Source organism: Drosophila tropicalis, unplaced genomic scaffold (genome assembly GCF_018151085.1).
Source record: "Drosophila tropicalis isolate 14030-0801.00 unplaced genomic scaffold, ASM1815108v1 contig_878, whole genome shotgun sequence".
NCBI classification, from domain to species: Eukaryota; Metazoa; Arthropoda; class Insecta; order Diptera; family Drosophilidae; genus Drosophila; species Drosophila tropicalis.
In genome coordinates this window covers 3,369,186-3,393,836 of record NW_027173374.1, presented here as the reverse complement: position 1 = coordinate 3,393,836, position 24,651 = coordinate 3,369,186, and the positions used below count along the sequence as shown (strand labels likewise).

At 35.1% G+C, this 24,651-nt stretch overlaps 1 protein-coding gene across 4 annotated transcripts in view; it reads left to right on the top strand.

Annotated features, from left to right (window-relative positions):
• The window catches only part of LOC137584942 (uncharacterized), a 51,178-nt gene that overhangs the window by 10,567 nt on the left and 15,960 nt on the right, over nt 1–24,651 (top strand). The window contains exon 1 of one of the 4 annotated variants that reach the window (XM_068300551.1): nt 1,126–1,343. The exons of 2 other annotated variants lie outside the window; for them this stretch is intronic. The gene's annotated coding sequence lies outside the window, so the exon portion shown is untranslated. Of the gene's footprint in view, nt 1–1,125; nt 1,344–15,635; nt 16,288–24,651 lie in introns of those variants that run through there. One more of the 4 variants, XM_068300550.1, reaches the window with a different exon arrangement.

Sequence of the window (24,651 nt, the reverse complement as noted above, 5' to 3'; positions counted from 1 at the left end):
TTCTTACCAAACAGGATGGGAATGTGAAAATGATTTGATTTCCTTTTACTCGTTTTGTTCACTTTCTCACACATTGGCATCAATCTGGTAATTCTAATTTATTTGCAAAATGGCAAATATCATGGCAAGTGCAGAGAGACAAAGAATCGGAAAAGCACTCAATTCCCAAAAATTGTTTTCAATCAAAGTAATGTTTGGCATATATTTTTAAAGCTGAACTTCAATTGATTGGCATTTGCAAGTTAACTAGATATTTATTCGAAATGGTTTTATCTCATTAGCAAACGAGCATCAAGTGTCATTTATTTGATGCTGCGGGCTGCTTGTATAATTGTTATTTTTTTAATTGTAGTGAATTTTTGCCTGGCACAAAGGACTTTATCATATCGCCTACCTCGGAGGCCATGACAATAGCAGAAATTTGTCTTTCTCAAACAAAGAAATCACGCAGAGTCTCTTAATGACAATGATGACGAACGATAACACAACCACAATGAAAGCAAGTAAAGGTATTTCTGTATGTTTTCCTGACGTTTTGCATGACTAACTTACTGACTGACTGACTAAGTGACATATGTCAGTCTATTCCAGGCTGATTGTGAAGTGAAAACATTATTTTTGTTCTCGTTTGTGTTCGTGGGCCACTCTGCCTCGGTCAGAGGAGCAAGTTTTTGGTGACACGTGTTTGTCACCATGTCGAGAGGTCGGCAATAACAAAAAACGAATTCAACAGAAATAGAGCTGGGAAATGTTAACAAATTGTCAGGCAAATTACCAGAAAAACTTACCAAATTGTATAGTTATGGAATCAAAGAACAAAATGTTTGCAACCTAGAACGAAAAGTCTTTATTAACAGAATAAAATGAAATCTTGATGCATTTCATTTGTCGTTTGAGCTAGGATTACAGGTATAAAGTCTTTATTTATAAGTTGTCATAGTCTAAAATATTTTTCACTTTGGGCATATTTTGAATAATTTCTTTGAATTTTGTTTGCGCAAACTCGACAAATGTGAAATGTTTTGTCGTTTCGTCGTTGTTGATGTTAAATTGCGGTGACTTCGTTGTGGTTGCCGAACGTTTATTCAGAATTTCAGTTATTATGCGGCTTTTGTAAGCGTTGCATCGCGTCAGTGAACGGAAACTCGTAGATGATTGGTTGGCAAAAATATATTTTACGTTAAATTGGAAAACTACAATATCGAAATTGAAATAAATCAAAGTGAAACATTAATAAGCAGATTAAGAAAAAGAAATGGAAGAAGAAAGATCAACAAAAATAGATATCCCTTGAATGGATCGGGCTTCAATTGCTTTGGATTTTATTATTGCCTATTATAAAAGTGAGTTTCTTTAATTTTAATTTATACAAATAAAAAGTTCCTTGATAAGTTTGAGAAATGAATTCCGCACACTCAAAATTCAATCTATGCGAAATTCATTTACATTGTTTGGCCAAGTTCTTGGCCTGTCGTTGTGGCTGTCTGTTAGTCTGACATTTTGTACAAGGCATTTTGGCATATTTAATTATCGGCTGCCAATTCATCAGTTTCGGTTTTTGGCAACGTTGTTTACCTTTACTTTGCAGGGGGAATCCAAATGAGAATTGAAATATTTTCCAAGAGTACAAATAACCGACGAGGGTTTTGTACACTTTTAAGCAACTAACATGAAACTGTAACGATTCTAAGAACAGATGTTATATACCCTTTGTAAGGGCATGTAAGTAAACAAAGAAATGATGAAAATTTTCAATATAAGGAACCAGCAAGAAGAAAGTACTGAGTGAAGATGGAGAAAAACAGAAGTTGTGAAAACATGCCCATCGAATTGTTTTGGCTAGTTTAGCGGCTACGCTCATTTGCATTACGTATACGCAATGTGAAACAAAAATTACCAACAGTCACGTAGCACAAAGCAAATACCGCCCACCTTGTTTCAGCTGGGGACTAAAAGCGAGAAAAAGAAACACTTATCAGCCATTTTAATAATTGTTAAGGCTATTCTTTGCCACTAAGCGCATTTTCATTTGCCCAAACCATTAGAATGTGGCCTCAAGTTACAAACACACACACGCCCTCATAATCGTATGCACACATTTGGTGGTCATATATGAATTTTAATATAAACTTTTCTATTCGCAAAAGTAAATGAAAGCTCAACAGTGGGATAAAAGTTAATTTGACTTATATTTGCTTTCCATTTGCATTCCTAGTTTGGTTTTAATTACAGCTCACACTATGCATTCATTTGTTTGAATAAATCAAGAGAGCTAGTCAGAGTATTATGCAAGCAAAACTTTGGAATACCATGCACCCAAAGCAAGTAAACGATTTAAGTCCTTTAAATATAGATATAGATAGAAATATGTATATAAGTCTAGTCTTAAGAATATTTGACGTTAAAAATTCAAATTATGGCTTAGAAAGAACTGAACTGAACTTTAATAAGGAACTAACTTTAACGTTTAGTTCTTGACCGATTTAACAAATTGACACAAAGTTGAATGGAAGGAACAGTCTTCACATAAAACACCAAATTTTGACAGTTTCTTTTGCAAATTCTTCTCAAAAAAATTACTAACCCCATTGAGATTATTATTAAAGCCTTAAATTTAAACTACTTAGACTGTGAATTTAAAAACAATATTAAGTGCAAAAGGTTTTACATTTGTCTAGCGTAAAAACATAAAAACGTACATATATAAAACAAATTTTCTTATTTTCTAGCACTTTACTGGCCAACTTCACTGAAAGCCACATGCTTGTTGGTTCTTTCCATTGTCGCAAATGTCTTGAAGGCACAAATGGCAAATATGTATTAAAATGAGAACAATAATTTAAGTAGGTTTCTCTTTTTCCACTTCATTTAAGAATTTAACTCAAAAGTCTTTATTAAAATCTGAATTTCCTTTATAATTGTTGCTTACCTATTTCAAATACCATTCTACTCACCTTCTCTCGTGGCTCTTGGGACTAGTTGATGTAGGTGTTCTGTTTGGACCATAATTCTTGCATTAATTATGTGAGTTTCATTTGACTAGAGGCAAATGGCTACGGCTTCTGGTTAGAGGGCAAAGATGCAATCAAATTTGCACAAGTTCATATTTGAGTTGATATTTGGCCGGGTGTGAGTGTGTGTGTATATATTTGGCTGCTTGGCTTTTTGCCAGTTTTAATGTGATTAAATTTTCAATTGGCACAGAAAGGGCAAAAGTCTTCTTATGAAAGCCACAAAATAATAATATTGAAAACCAAACCAGAACAAAAAAGGGAGCAAGCATGAATCAAATAAAAGAGTCTTCCATTTGGGATGGATAATTGACTGAAATCATTTTAGGCAAAGTTTCAATTAGGTACGAAGTTTCATTAATCAATAAAAATGCTTTTCTTTTAGGTTTTAATATTAAAGCTTTATTTGTGATTGCGACAAGAACTAGATTATTCTTTTTATTATACCTTTTTAGTTTCGTTTTTCTTGTTTTGCTTACCATCCTTATCTAGGTAAACGAAGTTGACCTTATTTAGCATATTTTCCTTTTTACTGCACTGTTGCTTGCCACAATCTGCATCCTGTTGGCCAGTAACTAGTCCGGATGTCAATCCAAGGCCATTGTCCTCTTTTTTTCTCTTTTTTAACGACTGTCAATGTGATACTAGCAGGAGTCCCCTCCTCCTAGCTTGTTCTACTTGGGGGCTTATTTAATTTTGTGGTTTTCTCTCTTTTCTAAATAAAAGAAAAATCAGAACTTCCTCTTTGCCACATTTATGACAAAGCGTTAAAAATGTTTATTATTTTCTTTTCTACTTCAAAGTATTAAATTCAGTCTGCACTTAAAGAGACAGAAGTGGGGGTTTTTTTTTTACAAATTTCCAGAATGATTTATTATGATTCCCAGGCTAAGACAATGATTAAGCACAAAACAATCAGCCATGTTATCAGATTGGCTTGGCTTGTCTCGGCCCCTTACAAAAGCTAAGCCTAAGCAATATTTCTTACAATTGGGTGGACCTTTTTCCCTTCTCTTTTACCCGTCTTACATGTCGCGCCAACAAAAAGTTTAGACAAAAGGCCGAAAAAACGAAAGTGTCATTGTTCTTTAATGGCCTGGAAGTGAATGTCATTCAGTTTTTACTTTTTCCTGCTAAGATCTGAACGAATTTCAATTTATGCAAAATTAATTTGATATAAATTTCAACACAGGAATGAATTTTTGTTACAACGAACTTCATGTACTCTTATACTTTATTAACTAATATGACAGAGGAATAAAAAATAAGTCATTCATTGAGTGGATGTCTCTTTTCCTTGTTAATTTCTCGTCAGTCTGAGAAAAAATAGACTTTTCCTACCGTTAGATTCTTAAAAAATAATGATAATAAATGCGTTGAGAAATGCTTTCCTTATACATAGATTATCATATGTAGATTGATAAGGAAATCTTCTAAATAATTAATATGATAACACTTTGTGAAAGGGAATAACTATTACAGGCAATCATTTAAATTGAGGGCAATTAAAGAGTTTTTGTCAGGCAATAATAGTTTAAATGGCTTGCTTTTGAGCCCTATCGAACCATGTGTGAGTGCAAATGTTGTTGTTATTACAACCTGATGGACTTTTGGAGGCACATACTCCTACATTGCAGTTGTGGTTCCCCATGGAGCTGTCCTCTTCTCTCTACGCCACCAATATTCTCTTTCCCTTTCCCGGCCTGTCATGGCTATAAATCAACAATGCGACATTTTGGTCGCAGACAATTTCACGCTGGCAACCACAAAGCATTCCAATTATGTGCAGAAATAAGGCCTCCGCTGTCCGATTCGACATGCCCTCTCCGCTTCTCGACTCTCACACACCTTTTCCATAGCAATAATCAAATTTTCCACTAATTACCGTGAAATGTATGTGTGTGCATGTGTATGGAGAAATGCAAACTCTTAAAACGTTCGTACTTAGTTTACCTAATGATAGAACAACATTGTACACTCAGTCATTTCAAATAAATGCAGCACATTTAAGTGGAACATGTGTGAGAGGAAAAGTATTTCAAAGTTTGTCAACTGATTAAATCTCTCTCTTTTTGCATAAGATACATTCAGTCTTCGTTGTTGTGAGTTTTATTTTACATTGTGCAAATGTTTAAACATGATGTGAGATACACACAATTTCCTTGCTTATGTCTCGGTTTACCTACTAAGCTTATCATCTGAACAAATGTTTGTGTTTTGCAAATTGTTATGGGATAAAGTTGATTCAAATTAAGTAACAGATAACAATTGTCACCCACATCATAAAATATAACAATCTGACAGTTAGCTGATGGCAATCAGCCACATTGTCAATGTTTAAGTTAAGTAGATAATAGATGAGTCCCCCAATTTTTTTTAATCCGGAGCGTTTAATTCATCGCTGAATCACTAGATTTATTCACTTATAGAAATGAGGTTTATTCGATTTGAAACAATACATAATATTTATTCAATTGATCCTTTTGCTTGGCAAACTAATCATTCTGAACTACGATTTTTAAGCCTAATATTCTTAAATGTGTACCATTGTAGATGGCCCAGTTTTGCATCTCAGTTAAGAATTGCTCATCAAACAAAGTGCATTCTGCCTTTATATATTTCATTTTAATTTTTCTTTTCATATATTCATATTTCTTTTTTTTCATCTTTTTTAATTTTCAACCAGTCATGCGGCTGCGGGGCATCATCGGTGGGCGTCTCGCAACGAAAAATTTCTTTGTTTCTAGTTTATTTACAAAGTGCTTTAAGTATGCCGCAAAACTATGCAATAGCAAGCGGAAACTACGAAACTTTATCCACTGGCAGCGAAGAAAAGGAGTTTTCATTAAAATAGAAAGAGAGAGAGGGGGGTGCGAGAGAGGGGTGAAAAAAGTGGAAAGTGCCTCGGCACTCTGGAGTGAAGCAAACAACTTTGGTGGTAATAATTAAGAAAAGCGTGAGGTGCAGTTGAGAAAAATAAGGTTAAAGTGGCAAACTGCTGCTGGCACGCGATATTTGTGGATTGAAGAAGCACTTGCTGCATGCAACATGCCACATGTAAGTTCAATGAGTTACCTAACATTAGAATAACACATGGTTAGAGAGATAGAAATGTTTGCATGACAGTATTTAAGGAAAATTGCAGCACATTCGATTAATATTCATCAAGTATTCAACAATTTTCTGCAAGAATTAAAATATAAACTGCAACTTTCAAGCTTTAAGACAAGCAAATTGGTGAAAATCCGCTTTTCATTTCGTCTTATTTGTCACTCACTCAACGAATTAACTGATTAAAAATGTTCAAGGATTCCAAAACAAGAAGAGTTAACCGAGTTAATTTAATTTGATGGCATTCCAGCCTGAATCCTTTTAAAAATGTACACCATTTCCAAGTCTACTGATTCCCATCTCCACCTAAGCCCCTCATTCTTATTTCTCACAAAAGAAAAACACAAATTGGCTTTTAAAATATCACGTATACGCACCGCCTGCTGATACTGCGGAGGGCGTTTGCCGCTGCCATTGAGTTAAACTCATAAATCAAAATGCATAAATTTTATGATACTCTCTCTTTATTGTTGTTCTTACTGTTCTTGTTGTCGTTGTTGTTTTTGTTGTTGGATACTCTTCCAGCTGAGCCAGCAAATCTCCAGACACAGACACACAAGAAGGCATCTGAGGCAGCGAGAGAAGTGGAATGGAAGTGAATTCCTAAGTACTTAAAGGCAGTATCGTATACATACACACATACATATACGCATATTTTGTGTGCCTTTTAATGGTGGCATTTTATTAACTCGGTTAATATTTTGAATCATTTATTTATATATCTGCGGAAATCGAGAAATAATTTGCCCATAAATTTCGTATACCCCTACTGCCTTGGCTAAGCAGCCTTTCAGCAGTTCATCGTAATTGAGAAGCAGCAGTAAAAGCAGACATATGGCCAGCAAAATGCTGATGCAGCTAGTTGATGGTGGTGTCAGCTTAATGCAATTTATATGGAAATTTCCTGTTTGAATTTATCAAATATGCAAACTCTTTGCACTTTGCTCTACACGAGGGAAATCGTTGACCGATAGTCAGACATATTTGCTCTGCCCCGGTGTGTCACAGGACGAGTTATATGTATGCATGGACTGTTCAGCATGTTTAATTAAATTGGGAGAATATTTATTCTAAATAATAATTTTTTAACATAAGTAAAAGCAATTTTCCATCACAATGGCGATGAGTAAAGTTAAAACACCAAGAAAAAAGTTTTTCCAACAACTTGGCAATTTGAAACCATTGAAATTTCCGAGAAGTCCTGCAACTGCATTTCTTCCTCCGACTCGAAAGCAATTAGTCAGTGGAAAAGTTTTAAGCATGCCCATAACCAATTTGCCTATTGAATGAAATAAACTTTGAAATTGAATTTCAATTGCGTCTACAAATTGCTAAGAAAAACTCATTTAATTTAATGAATTTGCAGAAAGTGTAGAAAATGGATAGTATAACAAATTCATAGCCTCTTTTGACTTAGAAGAAGAACTATGACACAACGTAGATGAATTGAGAGTTCTTTACTTTCACGTTTTGACTGAGAATAGTTAATTATTTTATACAAATAATGATAAGTTAGCTACTCTTATTTAAAACCAACAACATTTAATATGAACATTGTGAGTCGAATGGCAGATGGTATATTCCCACCTGCTGCTATCATTTGCTTTGCTACTTTTGAGCTTACCATAAATAATTCGAAGTGGCTACGATTTAATTGAGAATTAATGTGCACAGTTTTGCCAGCTGCTTTTCACTTACTTTACTCATAAATTAACTGAATTAATAGTAGGACTTGGCCTATAATAAGCTTAAATGAGGGTAAAAGCATTTTCTTGGCCCACTCCCCTGTCGAACCATCACATACACACTCACACATACGTATGTATACAGAAATAGATTTTCGTTTTCAATGAGAAGGTCAGAAAAGAAAAATAAAAAGAATCAAAGAACATGAAGTTTCCATGCCAATTTAATTAAGTAAAACAAAATCTACATTTGGTCTACGCCAAGTATAAATAAAATGTTTATCATTTAATATGTAAACAAAAGTTAAGTGCGGCCAAGAACACAAATACGAGCAAAGTAAAAGTCCGAAAGAAGACCAAAATGCAGACAAAGCAGAGAAAAGTCAATTAAAAGGCAAAATTAAATTGTTTAGCCTATTCTGCAGAAATGATTCATGCGAAATAAAGAGAATCGAAAATAAACAAAAAGCATGCAAAGACACTAAAAAGAAACATTCGGATAAATCACAGACAAATCCCCAACATTGTAAAAGGGGTTAAGCAAGACCCAAGTAAGTGAGGAAGGAAGTGCAGGAAAACTGGTTTGTGTGTTTTGTGTTTTTATCTTAGAAGATTTAGCACATTTTCCACTTTTCCGCCCGCTTCCTTTCCTATGTACACATCTCTTCTGTATCTATCTCTGTTTCGTTTTTCTTGTAATATGTATGTATATAAAAAAAAAAAAAAAAAAACGGAAGCAATTTACACAATGCAAATTTTGTTGCTGACTTCCTTGACAGACAAATTATGGTAGGGTCGTTATTTTAACTCAACCTTGATTCATATACATTCATACCTACCCCAAGTCTTAAAAACGAAAATGTAAATCAACGTAAAAGTTTGCTCCAACAGTGAAATTCTTGAAATCATCAAACAAGAACTTTTCCACAGCATTCTCATTCACATGTCAGAGTGGATTTTCGCACCTGTGTTTTCTGCCTAATCGTTGCCATCATCAAGAGGATTTTCCCTCGCACTCTCAGCTGCCTCATTTTTCAATTCTAATGAGCTTCATCTACGTAGCAAAGCAAAGCAAATTAATATCTAACACTTAATCAATCTTAATACGCTTTTGGCTTTAATTTTATTAATGTAGCTGCAATTTGAATCCGGCATAAAGTTGTCAATTTGAAATTTACCATGGAAATGCTTTCAGGAATTAAAAGTTTTTCTACAGCCCAACAAATTTTACCAATATACAATTAATTAAAATAGTTTAAGCTTTTTTCTTACCGACTTCGCTTGGCAAACTAATTGGCCGAATTTTTGACATATTTCACATAAATTTCTAGCACACAAAACAACTTTGAAAAAAAAAGAGAATTTAAACGGAGTTAGAGAGAGTTTATAAAAAAAAAGGATTTATAATTGGCTTAAATGCCACACAAAAGTGGAATGTGGAAAACTTTAGTCGTCTGCCTTTGTGTACACTCTTATATTTTTTTAAAGCAACAATTTAATTGACTGATTATGAGAAGAGGCTTCTCATATGATTCTTTATTTAGAATATTGCAGCTCTCTGTGATCTGTGAAGTATCCCAAAAACTACCAGAAAACCATTCGAGTTGGCCCCAAAGTGTACCAGACCACAGGGTATGCCCTCACATTTGGCTAGACATAAGCTTATCTGGTTGCTGGTTTTAAATGAAGATTTTTAGCTCTGCCATATCATTATTCATTTTTGGTTTGAGCAAAATTAATGACCTTTCCTCTCAACTGGTCCACTGTGTACACGAGAGAAAGAAAAATTCGCACGATTGTTGCCTCTAAAGCAAACTTTCTACGACTAGCAAATGGACCATGAATATGAGACAAATGAGTTAAGTTGGTCTACAGATAGTTAAACGTACAAAATGAAAAACTTTATTAGAGCAAAACTATAGATATAAGCAATTTAGTTAAAGCTGTTAAGAAAATTGTTTAATAATGGGAAAGAATTTGTATATGTGATAAGTGGTTATTTCCTTTTCTTTAACTACATATTTGAATTTTTTCCTTATCCTGTTTATTCAAACACAAAAATTACATTAGTCTATTTATCCGTTTTTCTCAATGGGCTAATTAAATTCTATTAGTTATCTTCCTGAACATATATGTACATACATATTTCCCCAAAGTACGTCCCCAAGCAGAAGCAAAACTTTTACTGGGTCAAAAGTCCAGTCAGCTAGCTACATACAGAGCATCCTGCCAACATAAGAATCAACTGAAAGTATACAAAGGAAGAAGCAAAATTCTCTAACAAAAGGAAACAAAACAACAGCAACAACATCGATTAACCCCAAGCAACACGTACTAAATTTTTATTGAATTGGACGCACGAGAGCAGCAACAGAGACAAAAAAGCAACAACAAGAACAAAAATGAAAAAGAAAAACGATGCCCAGAAACTATTAACAAAAACAAACAGACTCAAACAAACAGAAAGAAAGAAGGAAAGGAAGAGACACAAAAAGAGGGAAAACAAAACTGTTAGGCAAAGGGCACAAAAAAAAAACAGATTCATGGACAATGTCAATGTGTAGAGCGACAACGTAGAAAAAGCTGAAAACAATGAAATCCATAAAGAAAATGATGTACAAAGAATGGAACAAGGTGCACCTTGGATAACTGTTTGGCAAAGTAAAGTCAAAAGTCAAGAGGTTACAGGAGTAAGAAATATATATAAAATGACTAAAATATCTATCTATTTAAATAAAATAGAGGTTTAAATAATAAAGAAAATGTTGTTAATGCAATGACATTTAAGACTAGAGAGTAGAATGGAAATCGAACCACCCTTTCACAAGATTGTTTTACTGCAGAAAAAACAAAAGCAAGGACACCGAAGTGTATTTCAGTAAAACACAGTTGATAGGAAATCAAAGTTATTTATCATTTTCAGTAACTTGGAAGAACACTTGAAAATAAATTGTTCAAATAGTCCATAGTTTCAGTGGAATTATCCATCCCAAGCAAAACTTTTGCCTTCTTATACGAACATTAAGTGTCTTAAAGTATTTCAATGACCATATCTATCACATTCCCTTTCAACTTCACTATAATTTATATGCATACATATGTGTATGCCTATGGGGCATGTCAATAGGATCATTAATAATGGCAACTTGCCACTTGGCAGTGCCAGCAGCAGCAGTTCATCTGCCACTTTGATTCCCAATCATATATATTGCCCGAGACTTGTGGAATTTTCGGCTAAGGCTACAACTACGCACACACACACGCATACAAAGCAGGCTTACGTTGTACACTAACACCAAGTGGTGACTATGGATAAGAGCAATAAAAAAGTGTTGAATTTTCAACCTGAATTAATTGAATACAAATTTAATGCGTAATTTAGCCAATTAGCATTTCGCCACAATCTGTGAACGACATGAACAGGTAACATTAACTTAACCGTGTGTCTGTGTGTATGGGGCCGAGTGTGGGTGTGTGTTAGTATGTGTGTGGTCTGCTCTCTCGAGCGTGATTTATTCTGTCGTTAATAACAGAAGAAATAAAAACAAAAAAATACATTAGAGGCAAGTCCCTGGAGTACTATTGAGTCTGGCCTGAACAGGCAACAACCATAAATATGTTTTGATGTTGGCCAACTACACTCACATGTGTTTGTGTATGTGTGTGTGTCTTCGTGTGTGTTTTACATCCTAATTACATTTTAATGCCTTACCATTTGGCCAGCATTTTTATGCCAGTCATCCGCTTGATGGAATTTCAGCAGTTGCCAGAGAGACACCACCTGATTTGCCACTCAACAAAATATTGACCAAATCCTCTCCTGGCCCTTAACAATTGATGTAAATCAGTTAGCCGCACGATTTGCCTTGTTCACAACGTTCTTGATGATGCCGTCGACCCCTGCGGCTGCCGCTGTAAAATTGTGTAAACTTTCTTTCCTCTATGCTGTCTGGCATACAAATGAGTAGGCATCAAAAATGATTACCCCAGGCTGACTGGGCTATTGTCTGCCTCTTAGCAGCCAATAAGTAGAGTCTTCAAAATTGCTAAAGGGCGCAACACAACCCCTACACAGACACAGAATCACACACACACACACACAAACAATGGGAATGTAATTGTCGTAGAAAATGCTTCAAATAGTAAATGCAAAATTGTTTTTCCAGTTTCTACTCTTTTGGCTACAGTCCAAATTGTCCTGTCTGGCTTTTAGAAATAACTGTAGCATACTTTTCAGAGCTTGAGCATTCAGACGAAATGAAAACATTTTAATATTTAAATAATTTGTTCTTATGCACATTCAAAAGACAAACAAATATGTGAAATTTAAAGAGAGTAGGAAATTTATGAATCGAATACATATAATATATTATATTAGAAACGTTTTTGATTTAAACAATCGTTTTTTTTCTCGAATTTACTTCCTTTAAGACGCTTAACTTTATCAAAAGTCGTGATTTAACTAATTTCAGTTAACTGTTTTTTTTCCGTATATTAAATTTTTGCATTATCTAACCTTCGCCTCAATTAAATAAATTATTCATTAGATGTGCTTTTTGTAGGCCTGAGAAGGTATAGCATAAAAAATCGCATAAAAACCAACAATTTTAAACTAAGCAAAATTAATTCTCACATTGTTAACCATCCCCCAAGAGAAACAAATAGGGAGGGAGAGAGCAACAACAATATCAAGAAAATTAAAGAATGCCGCAAAGCATAAAGAAGATTTTCAACTTGAAGCAATTGGGGAAGAAAGTGGAGTCGGAGAGAGCCAGGAGCAAAAAGCAAAGTAGCAAACGGCGGGCGAGCAAAGAGCACAGCTCGTTAGGGGCAACAAATTTTCACAGCATTAACTCCCACTGGGATAACAACAAAAACAAACGATGATGATGACAACGAGACAAAAAACAAAAACTCCTCCCTCTCTCTCTCCTCACCCACTCCCCACCAGTACAAAATTCCCTTTTCAAATTTTATAAATTCTTGTTTCTATTTAGAAGATGACAAATATTCTAGTCGTAAGAAATCTGCCTATAAACCACAGTTAATTATAGGATAATATTTGGATTTGCAAAAGACAATAAAAGTGCCTTTTCACCCCCTGACTAATCTAATAAATGTTCAAAAGGTTACCAACAGATGGGAGTCTATCAAAAGGATTTATTGGAACATTGACACTGATCAATGATGTCAATTTCTCACCTGAACCACAAAAAACCAACATTATGGGGAGCAAAATCCAATTGCCACCACAAAAATCCTTTTACAAGGACAGCACTGAAAGAAACCTGTCCGTTGCACCTTTCAGTTATGCCTTTTTCAGATTTCTCGCAAAACCTGATGTAGAAATTTTTTGAGGTTTTTCATTTCATTTTCACATCAATTTAAAAATCTTTTTCTGGGTTTTCTGTTGCAAGGAGAGTGAAAACGTTAAAATGTGCTGGCAGAAGCAGAACAAGACCAAGAAAATTGTTTTGCAACTTGAAATTGTTGCTACCAATTCACAAATTGCTGGCTGTTAGAATGATAAACTTTTCCAGTTCAAATCTAAAATACCTGAAGGTAATTGCTTTGAACTGTATACAGAAGCAGGTTGAAAGGTTTTTGCGGTTGCTTGAGTTATTTCCACACCCTACAAAAATAATTGAAAGTGGGGGATATACAGAATATTGATTTATGTGCCATAAGACACAGTGAATAAACAACGTATCAATAACAAGATTATCTGTCCAAAAGTCAGTTTAGATTTTCAAAACTACTTTGGTATGGAATTAACTTCTTAAAGGGTATACCTAATTCGAAGTTGATTTACTACAATTTTTGGTATTTTTGTATAAATGCATTGAATGAGAAGCATTTGAAATAATTTTTTTATGTGGATATCTCTGGTTTTCATTTGCTTTTCATCAGGCAATGTGTTTTGTGTGCCGACACATCAGAAAATTGATTATACGCCCCGTTGCCTCAATATGCATCTGTCATAGTGCTGCTCATTCTCAACCTTCTTGCTTTCTGGCTTTCTGTTTGTTTTGGCCGGTTGTCAGGGCAAGGAGTCAAGTGTCAGTTGTGTAAATGTTTGTCATTAGATGATGACGATGATTCTGATGCCGCTTTTGTTGTTGTTGTTGTTGCTAGGGGATATTTGTTCATTGTTGTTGTACTTGTAGTTGTTTTTATTGCAGTTTATTTGGCTAACCAGCCAAGCTAAGGCAAGCATAGCTAATTGAACAATATATAGAGTTAGTTGGTCATGGCAAATGCATTTGCTCACAGACTTGTCCAAACATCGAGGCTTGAAATTACATGATAAAGCAAACCATGGGGCGAAGCAAACATAAATTTCCAAGCATGGCCCACATAAAATTGCCATTTGGACTGACAGAATGATAAACTGACACAATGTCAAGTGTTCCATACTTGTTGTGGCAGCTTCTGCTGTTGGTAATGTTGTTGTTTTTGCTGTTGGTGTTACCATTGCATTCCTTGGCTTGTCGCTGACACCAAGCAATGTTTCTAGAGGGTGTGCGTGTGAGTGTGTGTGTGCTACATGACTTGGCGTTGTGCTGTCCTTTTTCTGGGTGCTATGAAACTCCTTTACCACCTCCAGTCATTTGTGCTATCTGCTCCAACGAAACGACATCATCATTATGGAAACAGGCCGGAGTCTCGGTACTTCGCTTTCGTTGCCACTTGGCAGGCAGGCAGCCAGCAGCTGTTTTCTGCTCTTATTTCTCAGGAAGTGATTGAACCTCAACGAAGTTGAATTCTTGAGTTTGGAGTGTGGCAACTATCCTGAAAATCAGGCATTGCTATTTGTCACACAGCTATCTCTCTGTCTACCACAAGAGCATGTGGCCACAGTTTGCTTCAGGTTGCTCCTGTTGTTAATGATGATGACAGCGAAAAGTGTTTGTTGTGTTGTCGTCATCTTCCACTTGACATTTTCAGCGTTGGCTTTGTCCTGTGGCCATATCGGGAGTGACATGTGTCTCCTCAAGTGTGGGTGATGGCAACGGTGACGTTTGAAGTTGGGACAACACACAATGGCCAACACAAACACACAGCACTCACATATTTGTCAACCAAGTCAAGCCACATTTTCTGCATTTTTGACCTCTTTTATTTTTGATGCAGGTGATTTCATGTTTTATATTATTTTTGAATTGTATTAGTTGTTTACTTTTTGCTGACTGCTGCATGTCAATTTACTTTTAAAATCATTCAAATGTGGCATATGTCCAATAAATTTCGGTTTTTTATTTTTATTTGTTCACCGTATAACAACATTTATAATACAAATGTTGGCAAAAAGCTGACAGAATGCAAATTGAAACAAATGCAAATTAAATGTTGGCAAACATAAAAAAAAAAAAAAAAAAAACAAAGAGAAACAAAAAATACCAAAAACTAACGTTGATTTACCATGAAATATGTATGCTCTTGTGTTGAGTTTTTTTTATATGTTAGTTATTTTTATCAGTTGAAAACGAAAGAGAATCGAGTTTGATGATCAGTAAACAGTTTTGATTGCATTAGATTTAAAAAAATCATAAATGAATCGAATTTTAAATAGTTTTACTAGCATTATTTATATTTTGACTGTTTACTTGTTCTTTAAGTTGGTACTTGATGAATATCGGAGCACCACATTGGGGTTAAATTTGTTTTCATTTGCACATGGTTTTGGTGGCGTCTTCTGCGCAGACTCCACAAATGTCAGACAGTTCTGCCTCAGCTGACGCAGCTGCTGCGGCTGCTGCCCACGAAACGGCTAAATGTTTCAGCCGAAGTAACTTCAGTTTTTATGCGGCTTTCGGTAGGCAATGCAACATATGAAACGCGGCGGACAAGAGCATTCTAAAGAATCGAATTTATTACGCGGCACGTGTGTTTGAGTTTACTTTCAGTTAAAACAAACATTACCAAATAAAAGTGCACGAAAACAACCAAAAGAGAAGCAAAAACCATTAAATATATAAAAAAAGAAAAACTTTAAAGTTTGTTTAAGTTTCCGTTTAGATACTTTTAGAACAAAATATTCAAATGAAAATAAAAGCATATTCTTAGCCAACTAGTGGGAAGTTATTAACTATTTACCATTGGCGTGCTTGCGTGTTTTGTGCATTTACAAAGAGTCGCCAGCAATTACACGCATGTTTTAATTTAACCTAAATTTATATAGGTATATATGTATATAGGTATATACTTAGGTACCTGCCTAGCTACCTGTGTACATACATATTATTTTCTTTAATTAAAAATACAAAAACGAAACGGAAAAAGAAAGCAAATAGAAGAAACGTGCAAAATATCATCATCATAATCATCACAATAGCAACAGCTGCATGACCTCTTAACACAAAAGATGAAAGCCTGATGGCCTCTAGAACTTGCCCTCCGACCCTCTGATTCCCTGCTTCACAAATGGCCCAATGCCCATCAATTATATGATTTAATCACCATAAACGACAGACAGAAAAGTGAGTACGTCGACTTATTTATGGCTCTGTGTTAAAAATACATACATATACACAAATATATATATATATATATATAATATATATGTATATAATATATATATTGTATAAGTCAGTGTGCTTATGTGTGCGTACTTAAGAATTTCATTTCATTACTGTTTGGCCTATTTATAGGCACAACAGAAAATTAGATGTGATTTAATCTAAACATAACATTAAATATAAGTATCACAGTGTATGTGCTTGTGTGTGTTTTTAGATGTGTGTGACTGTATGTGTGTTTCCAATCGAGTGTGTGTGAGTGTTTTTAAACGGAAATTAACTTAAATGTTGCCATGGCTAACATGGGTATTGCCACTTTGCCTTGTCTGTAAGCCATCAATGTGGTAACGGACAATGCTACCATTCGAACCATTTCTAAACTTGGCATGGACTGACACCCCAATTACCCCGTTTTCATATTCAATTATCCTTTTACTATTCTATTTTTATGGATTGCTAACTCGTCTCCATATTTCGTAGTGATAGATTTATATTAAGTTTCAATAAGAACAGTGTTATTTGTATTTTTGTATAATATAGAAAGAATTTGATATTGAATTACTTTCAACGAATCAGCAGTAAAGCGTTTTTTACGTGTTTTTGTCCAGTCTACTCAGAAAAAAGTTTGAGGCTTTTTTTTTTAGTTTATTTTACAGTTTTTCCTTTTGATAGTTTTTCTACATGACTTGCCACCATCTGTTGCCTCTTAGCTGATGTCCTTAAAGTTTTTCGATACATATTTTCTTTTCGACTTTTTTTTTTTTTTTGTTTTTTTTTTGTCTCCTATCATTGGAAAACTTGGTAAAATTTGACCATGACGAAGCCAAAGTCAAAGACATCTGGTCATGTCATTTGTTTTTCCCTTTGCCCGTCTGTCTGTCGCTTGGTCTTGTAATTCCTTAATAAGAAACGTGCCCGTAATAGCTGGTAATTAACTTTGAGAACTTTGAAAAGTTTTATAAATCTATTAACTAAGAAAATTTACATTTCAATCAAATATGCAAAGCGGAAAATGTTCTGTAACAAATTAAATTAAATTAGAATTATCTGGCGAATTTATCAGCGAAAATGTAAGTTTTGTTTATGTTTCGTTTTCTCTTTCTGTGTTGTTGTTCATAAATAACTTTTGTTTACAATTTCATTGTAATTTGTAATGAAAATAAAAGAACGCATGGGAAATAATAAAAAAAGAGTAATAAACAAAAACGAAGAAAGAAAAAAACAGTAACAAAAGGACCTGAAAAGCAGGCCACACATTAACATATGAGAGAGAAATGAAATGACAATAAAAATGGTTGGCGTAAGTATAGAAGGAGGGAGGTAGTGAGAAAGCAGCATACATAACAGAAAAGTACTCCTACAGCAGGATGGGGTGAGTGAGAGAAAAAGAGAGGGATGGAATGGGAAGGAGTGGAAGAGAAAGGCCAAGGCACTCGCAAATGTCATGTGTTAGTGTTTTTTTCTTTCTCTCTGTGCTGCCCCAGTCCAACATCATTTAGTTGGAGCCTCAGTCACACAGAACCAGCCAACACACATTACGTATACGCAATGTGCACGAAAATTACCCACAGTCACGTAGGGAAAAAACAAAAAAAAACAGCGAATTCCTCCCTCATTTTTAGTGTGTGTGCGTGACTTCACTTATTGTACTACATGCCAGAGCGAGTGTGTGTGTGTGTGTGCGGTGGGTGAGTAAGGCTTATCAACCATCATAATAATTGTTAGGGGCAATTTCATTGCCAACTATGGGCTCTTTTTTTTTTTTTTTTTTTTTTGGCCAAGAGTATGGCAAAGCACTGACCAAGGTCTGTGACTACGGCATTTGACGGCAATAATTACACAAATAAAAGGTAAATTTGTTATAATGACAGCCAGCACAATTCTGCCTGGTATTAGATTCAATTTGGATTTGTTACTCATACCAATATTTGCATAGAATATAGCTTCTATCAGTCAACTAGAATCAAAATGACATTTATCAGCGAACTGAAAATGTCAAGTAGTTGACAATGACGACGACGACAAGATGAAGGAGAACTGAGAACACGACAAACACTTCTCCGTCTTGTCATCAGCATCATTCACCTGGCACAAAAAGGTGTGGCCACAAAAGACAAGCGCTCTGTGATTGTGAATATACTCGTAGTTGGCTGCTTCATCTCTTTCGTTCAGTTTGCGGTTCAATCGATTCACTCACAGTGAAGAAACAGCTGCCAAGTGGCTCCAAGTCTTAAGTTTGTACTGTTCTCACCATAATGATGATGTCGCTTTGTTGGAGTTGATAGCACAAATGGTGCTGGCTATGGTGAGGGAGTTTCCTTGCACCCCAAAGAGGACAACATACACACACACACACACAAATACCCACATTGCTTGATGTCAGCGACAAGACAAGGAATGCAGCAAAAGCAGCAATGGAACGCTTGTCATTGTGTCAGTTTATCATGCTGTCAGTCCGAAAGGCCATTTTATGTGGGCCAAGCAGGGAAATTTATGTTTGTTTCAGCTTTACTCTGCTTTGTCATGTGATTTAAGCTTGAAATTTTGTACAAGTTTGTAGGCGAATGCAACATCATTGGCTGGCTACAGTATAACCTTTCGTTTACATCTGCTTAGTTTTAATATTCCAAGTTCAAGTTAAAGAATTTTCTGGTTTTTATATTGAAGGTTTTACTGTAGTTTTTATTTTACTTTTGTCTTACTCAAAGTCATATTTCCAGCTGAGTGCATTAAAATGATAAAACTCTAAACACTAAATAATCAAGTGGCATATAGATATTTACATTTCAATGATTTTTCAACAGGTGCAACATTTTTTATGCTCATCTGTGCATTTAGTTTTGAGTTCTGTCTCGCCAAATGCTCGCAAATGCATTTTATATTCTCCCTTGCATTCCATTTGCTTATACAGAAACTGCATATAGTTTATATTTGTAATTTCTGCGCATTGTTTAGCCTTCAATCTAATCTAGTATATGTATATAAATGCCTGTATGTATGTATATTTTTTCAATTTTATTGTTTACATGGTAAAAATAGGCCACAGGTCTATAAAATTGAAAAAATTACTCTTTAAAAATTATCTTTGCCGAGCTTCTTCCTGTTGTTGTTAAATAAAGAGGCAAAAAATTAATTCACACAACCGCAAAAGTTTTAGTTGACTTTAACGTTACTAAGACCAACAATTTACCTTTAGGTATAAAGCACATTTAATCATTTATCATTTTTACAGTTGGCAATTCGAGGATTGATAGCAACAATTTCAACAGAACATAACAATTTGTGTTGATGTGAAATTGAAACGAGGAAAATAAAAGAAAAACCGTACAACAAAACGAAAAGGTGGAATCCCAATCGAAGACCCAGTGCAATTGTTTGTTGCCCTTTTTCTTTGGGATCAAGTTTTTTCATGCTATCTGCCAAAGGGATTTCTGTTCGATTTTTTTGTTTTGAGGTGAGAGATTGACATCATTGCTCAGTGTCAGATTGAATACGAACGAATTTTGAGTTGATAACCGAAACCAAATCATCTTAAACGTGACCAAGAAGCTTAAACATTTGACATTTCTGATTCGATGTTCGTCAGGAATGACTTTGCGCAATCAATTATGGAACAGAATTGAACGATTTCTTAATCGACAGAACTATCGTTTTATATGGAATTAATTTTAATCCAGCATGACTAAGTTTTGTGTAGAAAATATCACCTTGCTACCGTATCAATTCGAAGTGAGACATATTTCAGTTAAAGAAGAATTATTATCCGTTTCGTTTGCCTTTTTGGATTTTGTAATATGTTTCTCTTTGACCGGTTAAGAAACTTGTCCGCCTATATGATTTTGGGAATCTTATGAGGGAAAACTTTTTGCCAAATGGCCTGCAGCCAGAACGGTAATCATGTTGCGATAAAACCAAACAGCGGTCCAACGAAACAAAAATAACAAAAAGCCATGCATATCATTTGTTTGTCATATTTATCTTCCTTTTTTTATGCTGCAAGTTCTAATGAAATTTGAATTTCATCAGCAGAAACAGAAACAACAGGAATTCAAGGCGGTGGAATGTTCTGTTTTTGTATCCTTTGCCAGCTGGCGAATGAATGTATAACATGTTTCTTTTTTTTTTTGTGTTTTTTGGTTCTTTTGCTATGTGCAGGAAGTAAATTAGAATTTCGACGTGCTCAGCCAGGAAAATTTATGGCTTTTGGGCGGCAACGGTCGGCAAAGGCACAAGCGGGGGCGATTCAACTTGTTCTTGGTGAGTGAAACGCGAATTTGGCTGTGTTTGATGAAAATGCTTGCATACTTTGTGGGGCATTGGCTCGAGTTGGCTGCTTGGGCATATCCTTCCTTTACTATTTACTATTGTCATCTACTGAATTATTCAGAGAGCCTGTTTTTTCTTGTGAATTTTTTTTTGTTGTTTTTTTTTTTGCTGCTGCAGGTAAATGTTATTTTAAATATTAAAATGGTTCAACCTAAAACGCTATGTCAGCATGGTCTGTTCTATAGTATAGTATGTATGAACCATTTTGGATCATAGCCAAACAGAAAGAAAAAGCAGCATGAAATGAACGAAAGTAATACGGAAACTGCCAAACCATTTTCCACACCCATTTCTATATTCCAACTATTTTCCCGCTACAATTATGTGGACAACTCAGCAGCTGTTGCCACAATTTCGAGGTTGTAATAAAAGTCCCTGCCAGACTGTACTCACAAAATGGATTTTCTGTTTTTTCTTTCGCTTTTTTGCTTGCTTGCTTCTATTTGCTTAGGGGAATCAGCCTTATTGGCTGCTAAAAGGACAATTGTTGGAGAGAATGAGGATAATTTTTAACGCTTCATTTGTATGCCAGACAGACAGACAATCAGACAGACACACTCAAGTTTTCACAATTCTCAGTGCCATTGTGAACATTGGTTTTATTGGCAGATTATGGCACTTAATATGAGTGGCAAATCCGTTTAAGGTGTTAATGATGATTCTATGGAAGCAGAAAATGATTAGCTCTGTTAGCAGGCAATAGGAAGTGATTAATAGATGATTTAAGGAACCTAGTATAAAGTTAATATTACATACTTTTGCAGAATCTGCATTAAGTTCCTTTGTACAATTTTCAAGTGAGTAGTTTCTGAAGTCGAATTTTCACATTTCGTGATATGCGAATTGTTTCTGCTTTTCAAAAATCTACATGAAATAAATGTAATAGTTGGAATGTGTGTTGTCCTTGGGTATGTTTTCTGATTTCTCAGAACTACTTTGCAATGCAAAACACGTTTTCACTTCAACACTTTCAGCCATAATGAAAAACATAGGTTCATTTTTCCCCCACGTAAGAAACTAAAAGAGCGAGTAACAGGGGGGTAAAAGAAAGAGTTAAAGTTGAGTATATTGTGTGTAAATCTCTGGGTTGTATGTGCCTGGTGCCATAACTCAAAGACTTGAACACAGAATACATACATATATATGCTCGTACTTTGGTGGATCCGACCGACCATGTGGCATAATATATGAGAGCTACGACTAGGCCAGGGCCTTATTACTCGCCAAAATGGCAGATGGACTTGGCTCTGACTGTGGCTCTGCTGTTGGTACTGGACAGATGGCCATGCTGGCAAATTGCCATTATTAATGATGCAATTGACATGCTTGCCACATGAGAGGGTTCAAAGTCACAGCCAAGACATGTATACCCAGAGTACCTTAAGAAAATCTACTAAATGAAGTTAAATGAAAAATGGCTAAATCTAAATGACACATTACTCTACTTGATGTTTTTTAGTAGGTACTCACTAAAACATTCACCTTTGACCTTTCACTCAAGATAGTTATACTTCAAGTTACCACTTTGTCTTTGCCAGTCTCTGTTATTGAATTTCCTTTGTTCTGGACAGAATGTAAAAAGCGCGATTGTGTATCTTAAAAGAAGCTTAATAAATGGCTGCCAGCTTACAATAAGTGTAAACTTTTCCATAATACAAATGAATTTGTTTTAATGACAAGCACAGATGATTCGGAGAAGTATTTGATATCTCTGTAGAATATATTTTGTATCTGGATTCAAATGGATTCACATATTCATCTCGAATTGTTGTTATATCAAATTGCAATAATAAGTGAATTCTTGCTCCCATCACGGATTACATTTGGGCCATTTGGGAGTACAAAGATGAAACTTGTTTTAAAACTTTACAAACATGAGCTCCAAACAGGCGACATATTCAATTTGTCAGAGTTGGCAGACACAGGCGGCAACAAAATCAATTTGTAGAGGCGGAAATACAGGCATACCACTCAAAACATTCATACAATCGAGCATAGAATATTTTTTTTTTGTTGTGTGTTGGCTCTGCTCTACCGTGGCAATATTATCCTTAACTTCTCCACAAAATACAAAAGGACAAAGTGGAAAACTTTGTGGCCCATCAGAAGAATATGTCTGGCATACAGGATAAATGATGCGCAAATGATGTGTATATATTTGACATGACACAAATAAATCGTATTTTCACGGATTTATCTTCACCCAAAATAAGTATTTATTTTGACTGATATGGACGAGTATTTCAAGTATCCTTTTTTTTTTTTTTTGGTTCTTTTATTCTTTTCTCTTCTGCATATGCTCGGTTGTTTAGTTCTTGCTTTCAATATTCCTGGCACGTGCCACAAGGTTCTCAGCTGTGTGTGTCTATAGATCTGATGCTGCTTCTGCCACACTTGGTTACCGCAATCTCTTTTCTATAAAGTGGGAAAAAAGGAAAACGGAAATTACGTATACGCATGGTTGTGTGTCACTCCCTTTTAGGTTAGCTGCTACTGCTGCTGCTTCTTTTGCTCCCCTTAGTTCTCCTCGTTTGCTCACTTTATCTGGCCATTTGCCGTATGGTTCAGTTGTTTTGGCTTGCCTAATGCGCTTTTCGCCCGCTTAATTGTGCGACAAACGAGAATCAGAGAATGAGATTCTAAAACGATTCTAAATAAAGCCAATTTCAGATCAGCCGCGAAGCAGATAAATAATAAATTAAGCTTGTTTAGTTTATTTCTAGTCAAATTTAAATACGGAACTAATAAAGAGTAACTTGGCGGATGACAGACAAAAGACATGACTTCTTTTGAATTGTTTACCTGAAGAAATTGTCTACATAAGAAGTACAATTACTAATAAATTTTTAATTTATATCCAGTTTACATCTACTCTAATGGTTTTTGAGTAAAGTATAAAACAGAAAACTTAAGGGTTATTAATTTGTTAATATCTTTCTGGTTCATCATCAGAAATATTTTAACTATAATCTGCTGACAGTTGAGTGATTGCTTTTCATTTTCTATAGTACTTTATATCCATACACTTTCTATCCATTTTGCTTCCCGTTTTTGTTTGTGACCCAATTTCAATGTGTTTTATTGATTTGCTAGCAATCAATGACAACACTCAATGCCAATCCAATTGAAGTTATTTGAATTCCTTTTATTTCATTCATTTATCAGATGAAGCCATTGATGGGAAGAAAAACCATTGAAAATTGCTTGTCATGATTGCTCATTTCAGATGAAATGAGCTCTTTAGCTATAACATTTTGTTTAGACCATGATAATGAATAATGATGCAGGTTTAAAAGAAAAAAAAAAAATGCATTTCAAGTTGGAAAAAAACTGCAATAACTCGCAAAACTTCAGCATATATTTATAGAGAGCAATTTTATGGGACACTCTCCAGGCTTCAGCTTCAGTTTGGTGTTATTGTTTGGAGTTGATTGTATTTTTGTGTACAAAATTTTTTTTTTTTTTGCAGCTGTTGCCTCATGTTGTTATTGTAGTTGATGTTGTTGTTGTTGCTTGCTTGTTGTTTGCCGTTTGTTGTTTGCTATTCTTGCTATAAAATCCAAACTCGAGGGAGTCAAAAGTTTGAAATTTGCTGCTGTTTCTCTTTAAGCGGTTACTTTTATCCTTTTTTATTTTTTCCTTTTGCCTTTTTTGTTTTGTTGGCTTTTGGTTTTGCCGTTGCCAATTCAACGCATAGAAAGTTTTTTTACGGTCTTTTTGGCAGTTGTTTTGGGGTGCGAGGTTTCTGTTCTGAGATTGACTGCTTTTCCTGGGTGTTTTCCCCCTTTTTCATTCTTTTCCCTTTTTTTGGGTTAGCTATTGGCCATTTTTACGCTTGGTTGCTGCATTTGGACTTCCCCTAAAATGCAAAACAGAACTAAAACATAAACAATTTCGAACACCTAATCAACTCATCTGCAGCATACAAAATGATTGACATCCCTTTGAGCAGGAATTTCCGTGCTGCTGGTTGCTTGGTTGCTCTTGCACGTTCTGACC